The sequence below is a fragment of the Xyrauchen texanus genome, chromosome 41 (genome assembly GCF_025860055.1).
Source record: "Xyrauchen texanus isolate HMW12.3.18 chromosome 41, RBS_HiC_50CHRs, whole genome shotgun sequence".
Taxonomy (NCBI): domain Eukaryota; kingdom Metazoa; phylum Chordata; class Actinopteri; order Cypriniformes; family Catostomidae; genus Xyrauchen; species Xyrauchen texanus.
Window position 1 is genome coordinate 1,482,199 of NC_068316.1, and position 11,455 is coordinate 1,493,653.

An 11,455-nucleotide genomic window follows, 5' to 3' on the forward strand; every position below is an offset into this window, starting at 1 on the left:
CTAATGTGAGATGAAAAACACAATTGCATCATTTTGTGCCGCTTCTATGACAGTATGACATTTTGGGCTCATACGTCGACCCATGTGCTCTTCAGGACTTGTATCTCGGTCCTTTACATCACAAGTGCAACGCTTCATCAGTCGAGCTATTGCACAGTTTGATCACACACGAACAACAAAACGAGTCATGCACTATAGCAACAACTTTTTGAAAAAATCGAGCTAAAGTAACGTGATTCTACAAGACCCCTTTGTCAAAGATTCAAAGTAGCATTAATGGCATGATAAACAAGGGTTTACATTACTAAAGTATCGATAAACATAACACATTACAGTATCATCCTGTAATGCATTACATGCTTTCCATTTCCTGTTCGGGCATGAAGCGCTGCTAATGTGATGATGGTTCGTGGAAATGATTGGCCCGTCCGTCCTCACTTTATCGAGAACAACTTCTGCTAGTCAACATTAAACATCTCAGTCATGACCAAAGGCCAAAGGAGACGGATGACATCTTCAACTTCTCCATCTGTCACTTCGGTTTAGTGCTCTGATTGATCTCTGGCGCAGTTGCAAAATGCTTCGAGATTACTTTATTTCATTTTGGGTGCATTGAAGTTTTTCTATAGATCACTTTCAGGCTTTTAGATGGATGAAGATCAAATCTTGGCTCTCTTATCTTAGCAATGACTGTAATAATGACTTAAAATATGTATAACCCTTAAGCTGTACTGTTATTTACCATTTAGCACGGTTAACATAACAATATGACACGATTACTTAAAAATACAAATATTAAAGGAATATTCCGGGTTTAATACAAGTTCAGTTCAATCGACAACATTTGTGCTAATACTGATTACAACAAAAATGTATTTTGACTCGTCCCTCCTTTAAAAAAAAAAGAGCAAAAATCGAGGTACAGTGAGACTCTTACAATGGAAGTCAATGAGGCCAATATTTGGAGGGTTTAAAGACAGAAATGTTTTATATAAGCACTTACATTAATTCTTCTTGTGCATTATTTGAGCTGTAAAGTTGTTTAAATCATAGTTGTTTTTACGGTCGTTTCAGGGTTTAACACCTTTGTGTCGTCATGACAACGGAGTTATACAATTGGATATGATGTAACCACACAAGTAAGTGATTTAATGACAGTAAAATCATGTTAACACACATATTGTTTGTGTCTATACTTTTGAATCAGTATTTTAATGTTAACAGATTAAACCCCATTGACTTGCATTGGAAGTGTCTCACTGGAACGCACATTTGTGCTTATTTGAAGAAAAGGAGGGATGAGTCGAAATTAATATTTGAGATATTCAACCCGCAATATTATCCTACGGGCACAAATATTCTTAAAACGTTAAGCCAATTCACTGTGGCATTCCTTCACTATAAGATACAGTCCTTGACATGTAAACTAAGGTTAATAGTTTTCTATACCATGGTAAGTTTTTGTTAGTCGCACACATAAGAGATGACATTTGCATAACTGTTACATAATACATTTTAAAACAATTAAAGGTTTGTCAGGGTTAGTTTTAGTGTTATTTTGTAAGGCCTTTTGGCCCTCTTATAAACAGCCAAATCTATACTGCAGTGTTCTGCATGTAGGGTGTTTTAAATGTTGCTTTCAGGCAAGTTGCTTTCTCAGGATTTTCCATTTATGCTTTTATGGAGGGAGTTCCTATCAAATCAAATCATTTCTTTTAAATGGAATCAACAGCCTGAGTCTGGCTTGCCCGTGATATCTCTCAAGCTAACAGAATTGAGTAACTACATTACGTTACATACCTGAGTTATGAAAGCACTTAACGTCATTAAAATCATAATCATTACTAGATAGAAGAGCACTCAAACTATTTCCTGCCAAACACACACAAGACTGTGTCCCAATCAGTGTTGGGGAATCTAATTTGAAACTAGTTTCCCAAGCTATTCATAAAGTAGTTAAACTAGAGTCAAGCTACTCTTTTAAAAAAGTAGTTAGCTCTGCAATCTTCTATATTATCTCCTGATATATATTTCATCATATATTTAATTATGGTGACATTCCTTTACTACAATTAACTGTGGTTTTACTACAGTAACCATATGGAATGTGTCGTATAACCATAGTAACCACAAAGTAACCATGGTTACTAAAGTCATAGTTACTGCAATGTCACTATAGTAATATGGAAGCCGAGGGATACATTATTAATCTATTAATTTGAAAATAAAAATGTAAATAAACATGTTTATAAATGGACAAATAAATAGACATATTTAAATGTTTTATTTAATTTATGTTTACAAATGTAATTTAATTTTCAAACATAATTGCACTTTTAAATGTGAACTAAATCATATTGCGTAAAGGCTGGGTCTGCCTCCTCCCGGGGCAGCATCGCTTGCAGGTTGCGAGGTCGTGGGAACCTTGGGTATATACCTCGGTCAGGGCCTCGGGACCATGTGAGAGTATTCCAGACTGAACTTCAGGCACGTGTCGATGACAGAGAATGTCCGCAGGTCCCCTAGCCTCTTGATGGACGTGAGCGCAGTCAGTGAGTGCCAGACTTGGAGATTCCAGAGGTCTGGTCGTGGGTGCCAGATGGTGCCCCATCCCCAAGAGAGGAAATCTCTCCTCAGGGGAATTCGCAACGGCTGTTTGAGGAGCGTGACATCTGACAACTAAGTCTGGGTGGGCCAGTAGGGTGCTACTAAGACGACCTGCTCTTCGTACTCCCTGACCTTGCACAGGGTCTGTGCAAGTAGGCTCACTGGGGGGAACACATACGTGTCAGAGCATCTGTACCGAGGGGAGCCTCGGTCAGGGCGTACCAGAGTGGATAGTAGGAGGATTCCTGGGAAGCAAACAGGTCTACCTGTGCTTGTCTGAATTGACTCCACCCCAAGGTGGTCCAGCTGATTTGGAGTGTCCACTCTCCCCTGAGCACGTGACCTGCCACGATAGCGTGTCAGCCACACTGTTGAGGTCGCCCGGGATATGATTCGCATCTGACTCCAGATTAGGAGACCGTGGGCAAGTTGCGACATGCGCCCTGAGCGCAAGCCGCCTTGGCAGTTGATGTACACTACGGTCACCGTGTTGTCCGTCCAGACCAACACACGCTTGTCCCTGGCCAGCAACTCGAGGCAGTTGATATGCCAACGAAGTTGTGGCCCTGTCCAGGAGCCGGCGACTGTGGGCCCCTTGCACATGGCGCCCCATCCACGCTTGGAGGCGTCTGTCGTACCTATACTAAGGGGACCCCTACCCGCAAAAATGCAAGGTCTGTCCAAAGGCTGAACAGGTGGCGGCAGATCGGCTTGATGACCATGCAATGGCCATCTAGGGACTTGAGTCTGAAGCCAGTGCTGAAGCAGTCTCATTTGCATCAACCCGAGCGGCGTGACCAATGCTGAGGATGCCATATGCCCCAGGAGCCTCTGAAATTGTTTTAGTGGGACCGCCGCTCTCTACCTGAATGACTTCAGGCAGTTCAACACTGACTGTGTGCACTCACTTGTGAGGCTCACTATCATAGAGACCAAGGTACTACTAAAGATATTCTATGATTCTGTAGTCTCATCTGTGATTTTGTACTCTATCACATGTTGGGGAGGGGGACTGTTGGAAAAGGAGAAGAATAAGTTAAACAAACTCATTAAGAAGGCAGGCTCTGTCGTGGGGTGTGTGTTACCCACTTTAGATGAGATAGTGCAGGATAAAATGATTGGGAAACTTTCTCTTATGAATAATCATGACTGTCATCCTCTTAATGAAATATTTGGAGCATTTGTGAGTACCTACAGCTCAAGATTAATTCATCCACGCTGCTACAAAGAGCGTTTTAGAAAGTCTTTTTTCCCAACTGCGATTAGATTTTATAACCAGTGTTATATAAGATGATATATAGATAATGGTCGTATATAATCATAATGCTTTGATGAAATTGATATTTGAGAACAAGACTTGTTGTTGTTGTGTATGTTGTCTGTTGTTGTTGTTGTTGTTGCTTATTTATTAATTGTATTTTTGAGCTGTTGTGACATATAAATTTCCCCTTGGGGATTAATAAAGTAAATCAAAAAAAAAAAAAAGTCTAACTCCATCCCGAGAAAGAGATGCTCTGAACCGGGGAGAGCTTGACCCGAACCCTAGCTGGCTGAGGTGTCTGAGCACCAGGTCTCTGTGTGCACACAACAAGTCTTGAGAGTGAGCTAGAATCAGCCAGTCATTGAGATGGTTGAGGATGCGGATTCCCTTAGCTGGGCAAAGGCTGCCTCTGCGACTTTCATGAATATGCGAGGTGACGAGCAGGGCGAAGGGGAGGACTCTGTACTGGTACGCCCAGCCCTTGAAGGCAAACCACATGAAGGGCATGTGTCAAGGTAAAACCGAGATGCAGAAGTACGCGTCCTTCAGGTCAACCTCCTCGAACCAATCTTGATACGATCTCTCACTAAAATGCGTCTCTGCGTTAGCATCTTGAATGGGAGTCTGTGCCCAAAATAAAATTTGTTATTGTATGGTTGCCGTAGTGAATCGAGGTTTGACAAGGACAGGGCTTTGAACACGTATTTTGTATGTAGCCACTCAATAATGAACTTTTGTTAATTTTAAACAAACAAAAAACCTTCCGTTGTGCACCTTTTAAGTTTGGTCCCAATTCACAAACTTCTACTACACCCAAAGTATGTACTGTACTTCACTGGTGTTTCTCATGCTGTAGCTCGATGCTTCATTCCAAAGAGCTCAATTCAGTATCTAGCTTGTGGGATAGCTTTGCGAATTGGGGTGCATCCTGACACTTCTCTCAGAGACTTATATAAGATATTAAAGTGACCAAGACCCTCGTGGTCAACCTCTCTTGCCGTCCGAATTAATGTAGCCCTGTGCGGTCAGTAATTAGCATGATGGCTCCAGTCGTGATGTGTTGACATGGAACAAACCGACAGGCACAGAGTGCCACAGTTTGAGCTTCACGTTTAGTTGCATGTTATTCAACTAAGCAGCTTTTGTACTGTAAATGCCCTTACAGCACCCTTGTGGTCTTGCAGGGGTTTTCAATCACTCTACATTGTGTACCAGTGTGCTGCCAGCTCAGATAGCATTTAATTAATACATATCAGTGACAGATGAAATTACTGGATTTGTGTTTTGATTTGTACCTTGTTTAGAAGACACCGATTTCACACTTTTCTAAGTATTTTTGTTTTGCTTTCCTGTTAAAATGTATAAACATTTATAACAAGAGACATTCTCTTGAAGATTAGTTTTTTTAGACTTTTTTTCAGAGAATATAACTTCTTATATAATATTACTCCATTGGTATTTTTTCTCCTTGTCTTAAACATAGCTGTTCTTCATGAGTAATACTGAGATTTTAAATTAGCCACGCCCCTCTTTCCAAAACCCCGCCCTCCAAAGATACCAAATGAGCTTTATTGAGACTGACATCATGCAGAAATGAAAACAAGACATTAAAAACAAAAGCAGCAAAATAGCGCCCTCAACTGGCAACTGTTATGAGCAGCATGGCATAAAAATGGCATTAAGCCTCCGTAATTAGCTGAAACTACAATACTGTGAGAACGCACAAAATGATTGACAGGTTGAAAGCATCAATGACCGCGGCCAGCGGACACATTTTTGTTTGCTGTCTAGAGCTGTCATAGAGACCGGTGAGATATCTTACCACACTTATTTCAGTAATAACTTTCTGGGTGTAGGAACTTTTGGAGGGGGGCCCTTGTGAGATAAATTTGCAAGTCATAATCCGTCCCTATGTGTAGGTCCCCCTCGTGCCGCCGTAGACTTCGAACCAGTCTGGCCAAAAACCTTTTATGCTTAAAAAGTCTCTGAATATTGAAGTCGGGCATATGTGGTGTCATTAGAAAGCTTTGAATCAGAATTTTTCAGAAATAACCATAATTTCTGCATTTATCTTACATAATAACACGGTCAAACGTGAATTTATTTATGTCGCAAATCAGCGCCACCTAGAGGTCATGTAGTAGACATATTAATATGAATATAAAAGTCTTTAAAAATAGCACTTTAACAGACAAATCATATATCAAATGAAAGCTCTCATTCTCAGGAGTGCTACTGTGCAGTTTACTTTGTTGCCCTAATGCCACGGTTTGAAAGATTTTTAAAGAATCACAAAAGTAAAATATAATAGTTGTAAGACATCATATTCAATCAATCACTGCTGTAAGCCCCAGATTGCTAAACACTTTATATCTTTATTTATAATTTTCTTTTAACTACCTAAGTTAAAAGCTTCATTTAGGCAGTTTTATAAAAGAAAATTGCTATTTTTTACTTGTTTGTGAACTTGCATGACCGAATAATCCAATGTTATATCTAAGATATCAGGACAAAACATGACATCCGGCAGGAAAAGCATGCGAAACAAATTATCGTAAATATATGATAATGACTATAATGATAAAATGCTATACATAGTTGCAAAGGGGAGGATCTCAGCTAGATTGAGCTTGTAGTCCACTAAGAGACCGAGATATTCAATGAAATAATGAGGGTGTTGCTTGAAATGAACATAAGACTGAATGTCTATGGACGAGCACATCTGTGAGGGGTAAAATGTGTTAGAGCGCCCCCTACAGTTCACATTTGTGAGGGGTAAAATGTGTTAGAGCGCCACCTACAGTTCACATCTGTGAGGGGTAAAATGTGTTAGAGCGCCCCCTACAGTTCACATCTGTGAGGGGTAAAATGTGTTAGAGCGCCCCCTACAGTTCACATCTGTGAGGGGTATAATGCGTTAGAGCGCCCCTACAGTTCACATCTGTGAGGGGTATAATGTGTTAGAGCCCCCTACAGTTCACATCTGTGAGGGGTAAAATGTGTTAGAGCGCCCCTACAGTTCACATCTGTGAGGGGTAAAATGTGTTAGAGCGCCCCCTACAGTTCACATCTGTGAGGGGTATAATGTGTTAGAGCGCCCCCTACAGTTCACATCTGTGAGGGGTATAATGTGTTAGAGCGCCCCCTACAGTTCACATCTGTATGTTGTGATGTAATGTGATGGAGAAATAATCTTGTTTGTTGTGCTTCCTGCCACACAGTGGAATAAAATTAGACCAATTTCTGGCAGTTAGTCCACAGTAGGTGTAAATGAGGAGCTTTTACATTTGAGTGTGAAAAATTGCAGGCGACAGCCCAAAAATGCACCACAGTTGAAGAGGTTAAAGTATTGCTGAAAATTATATTTTTTTACATTTGTGAATGCAACGACGGGCGATATCAAGCATGCATAGCTCGAAGTATTTGCATTCAATAGCACCATTGTGAGAGCCAGTGTTGTAAACATCAGGCTTATTCTTACTAGTGTCTGCAAAATACTATCAGCTGAGATGGGAAGTGTTGTAACATCCACCAAATTACACATCACTGAAATGTATGAATGCATGACTGTATGATTGCATTGTCTTTAAGATTGAGTGCTCCTATAGCAGTCCAATAAACATGTTGAAAGAGACTGTTGTTGTTGAATAGTTGGATGGAATCTGACGGGCACGGCCAGGTGGCATAACTGGCATCTAGCCTGGCACAAAGGCAATGAGCACTGATGTGCCATGACACCCGTCACAGCCTGTGATGACTAACTCAACCAGCAGACCCGATACTGATGACCCAGCTGTGCACATTATCATCTAACTTTTTATCGAAATGAAAAGTGTCATTTTTTTGTTTTTTAAATCCTTTCTTGAATCTCAGTTTGATACTTACAGTAACTATATGGTGGATTGACTTCCTGTACAGTGTAAAAACCAACTTCAGCACTTTCAAATCGTGGCGTTTCAACTTCTGGATCGACCAGCAGATCTATAATTCGCCATCAGTTTTGTGAACTAATGAGCATGACTTTATCAAGCTGTAGCCTAAAAATAATTGAGTTTCAATAACGTCATTATGAATGTGACCGTTGAACATAATTGCATAAACTCTTTTTGTTGTGACTGCAAGATTGACTGAACTAGAACTGAATGAACAACATATCTCCTCTTGTTCAGTCGGTCAACAGATCCTCGATCATGAACGAGAAGTTTGGTATCGTTCTGAATCAAATCATCTTCAGTGATTCAAGGGCCGTATTTGTACATTGGGTCAAGCTAATGATTTTCCTTCACAGCCGCACTCGAATGTTATTGCTTTAGTGAGTATTTTCAGGCAAATGTGTTTGTTTGCTTTGAAAGGGAGCGACTTCAGTGAACGTGAAACGATTCAGTGTATGACGGTTATACTTAAACTTAAAGGATTCGTTCCAAAACACAGATTATTTTCACAAACTAAATACAAGAGAGCAGATTTGAATTAAGGGGCGGAAAGTTATTTTCCCCTCTAGTCAGTTTCAGTTTGTTTACTCTCAGGTTTTACGTGTCTTGAGACTGCATGTAATGTCTTGGTGACTCTATAGATGTTATGGTTACATTACCCAAAGGTTTCTTCCCCAGTTGACCTGGGAATGAACACCGTCTAGTTCACATGCTTCAAACCTCACAGCTGCTATCATTTACTTTATATACACCTTATAGTCGAATCTGAACAGGCTATATTACCTACACACACCGTCAAACCTCTATCAATCATTATTATTATTATTTAATTATTATTATTATTAATAATACCTTATAGTCAAATCTGAACAGGTTATATTACCTACACACACCGTCAAACCTCTATCAATCATTATTATTATTATTTAATTATTATTATTATTATTAATAATACCTTATAGTCGAATCTGAACAGGCTATATTACCTACACACACCTTCAAACCTCTAATTATCATCATTATTATTATTTAATTATTATTATTATTATTAATAATACCTTATAGTCGAATCTGAACAGGTTATATTACCTACACACACCGTCAAACCTCTAATCATCATCATTATTATTATTTATTTATTATTATTATTATTATTAATAATACCTTATAGTCGAATCTGAACAGGCTATATTACCTACACACACCGTCAAACCTCTATCAATCATTATTATTATTATTTAATTATTATTTAATTATTATTATTATTATTATTAATACCTTATAGTCGAATCTGAACAGGTTATATTACCTACACACACCGTCAAACCTCTATCAATCATTATTATTATTATTTAATTATTATTTAATTATTATTATTATTATTAATAATACCTTATAGTCGAATCTGAACAGGTTATATTACCTACACACACCTTCAAACCTCTAATTATCATCATTATTATTATTTAATTATTATTATTATTATTATTATTATTAATAATACCTTATAGTCGAATCTGAACAGGTTATATTACCTACACACACCTTCAAACCTCTAATTATCATCATTATTATTATTATTTAATTATTATTATTATTATTATTATTAATAATACCTTATAGTCGAATCTGAACAGGTTATATTACCTACACACACCTTCAAACCTCTAATTATCATCATTATTATTATTTAATTATTATTATTATTATTATTATTAATAATACCTTATAGTCGAATCTGAACAGGCTATATTACCTACACACACTTTCAAACCTCTAATTATCATCATTATTATTATTTAATTATTATTATTATTATTAATAATACCTTATAGTCGAATCTGAACAGGTTATATTACCTACACACACCGTCAAACCTCTATCAATCATTATTATTATTATTTAATTATTATTATTATTATTAATAATACCTTATAGTCGAATCTGAACAGGTTATATTACCTACACACACCGTCAAACCTCTATCAATCATTATTATTATTATTTAATTATTATTATTATTAATAATACCTTATAGTCGAATCTGAACAGGCTATATTACCTACACACACCGTCAAACCTCTATCAATCATTATTATTATTATTTAATTATTATTTAATTATTATTATTATTATTATTAATACCTTATAGTCGAATCTGAACAGGTTATATTACCTACACACACCGTCAAACCTCTATCAATCATTATTATTATTATTTAATTATTATTTAATTATTATTATTATTATTAATAATACCTTATAGTCGAATCTGAACAGGTTATATTACCTACACACACCTTCAAACCTCTAATTATCATCATTATTATTATTTAATTATTATTATTATTAATAATACCTTATAGTCGAATCTGAACAGGTTATATTACCTACACACACCTTCAAACCTCTAATTATCATCATTATTATTATTTAATTATTATTATTATTATTATTATTAATAATACCTTATAGTCGAATCTGAACAGGTTATATTACCTACACACACCGTCACACCTCTAATTATCATCATTATTATTATTTAATTATTATTATTATTATTAATAATACCTTATAGTCGAATCTGAACAGGTTATATTACCTACACACACCGTCACACCTCTAATTATCATCATTATTATTATTTAATTATTATTATTATTATTAATAATACCTTATAGTCGAATCTGAACAGGTTATATTACCTACACACACCGTCAAACCTCTATCAATCATTATTATTATTATTTAATTATTATTTAATTATTATTATTATTATTAATAATACCTTATAGTCGAATCTGAACAGGTTATATTACCTACACACACCGTCAAACCTCTATCAATCATTATTATTATTATTTAATTATTATTTAATTATTATTATTATTATTAATAATACCTTATAGTCGAATCTGAACAGGTTATATTACCTACACACACCGTCAAACCTCTATCAATCATTATTATTATTATTTAATTATTATTTAATTATTATTATTATTATTAATAATACCTTATAGTCGAATCTGAACAGGTTATATTACCTACACACACCTTCAAACCTCTAATTATCATCATTATTATTATTTAATTATTATTATTATTATTATTATTAATAATACCTTATAGTCGAATCTGAACAGGTTATATTACCTACACACACCTTCAAACCTCTAATTATCATCATTATTATTATTTAATTATTATTATTATTATTAATAATACCTTATAGTCGAATCTGAACAGGCTATATTACCTACACACACCGTCAAACCTCTAACAATCATTATTATTATTATTTAATTATTATTTAATTATTATTATTATTATTAATAATACCTTATAGTCGAATCTGAACAGGCTATATTACCTACACACACCATCAAACCTCTATCAATCATTATTATTATTATTTAATTATTATTATTATTAATAATACCTTATAGTCGAATCTGAACAGGTTATATTACCTACACACACCGTCAAACCTCTATCAATCATTATTATTATTATTTAATTATTATTTAATTATTATTATTATTATTAATAATACCTTATAGTCGAATCTGAACAGGTTATATTACCTACACACACCGTCAAACCTCTATCAATCATTATTATTATTATTTAATTATTATTTAATTATTATTAT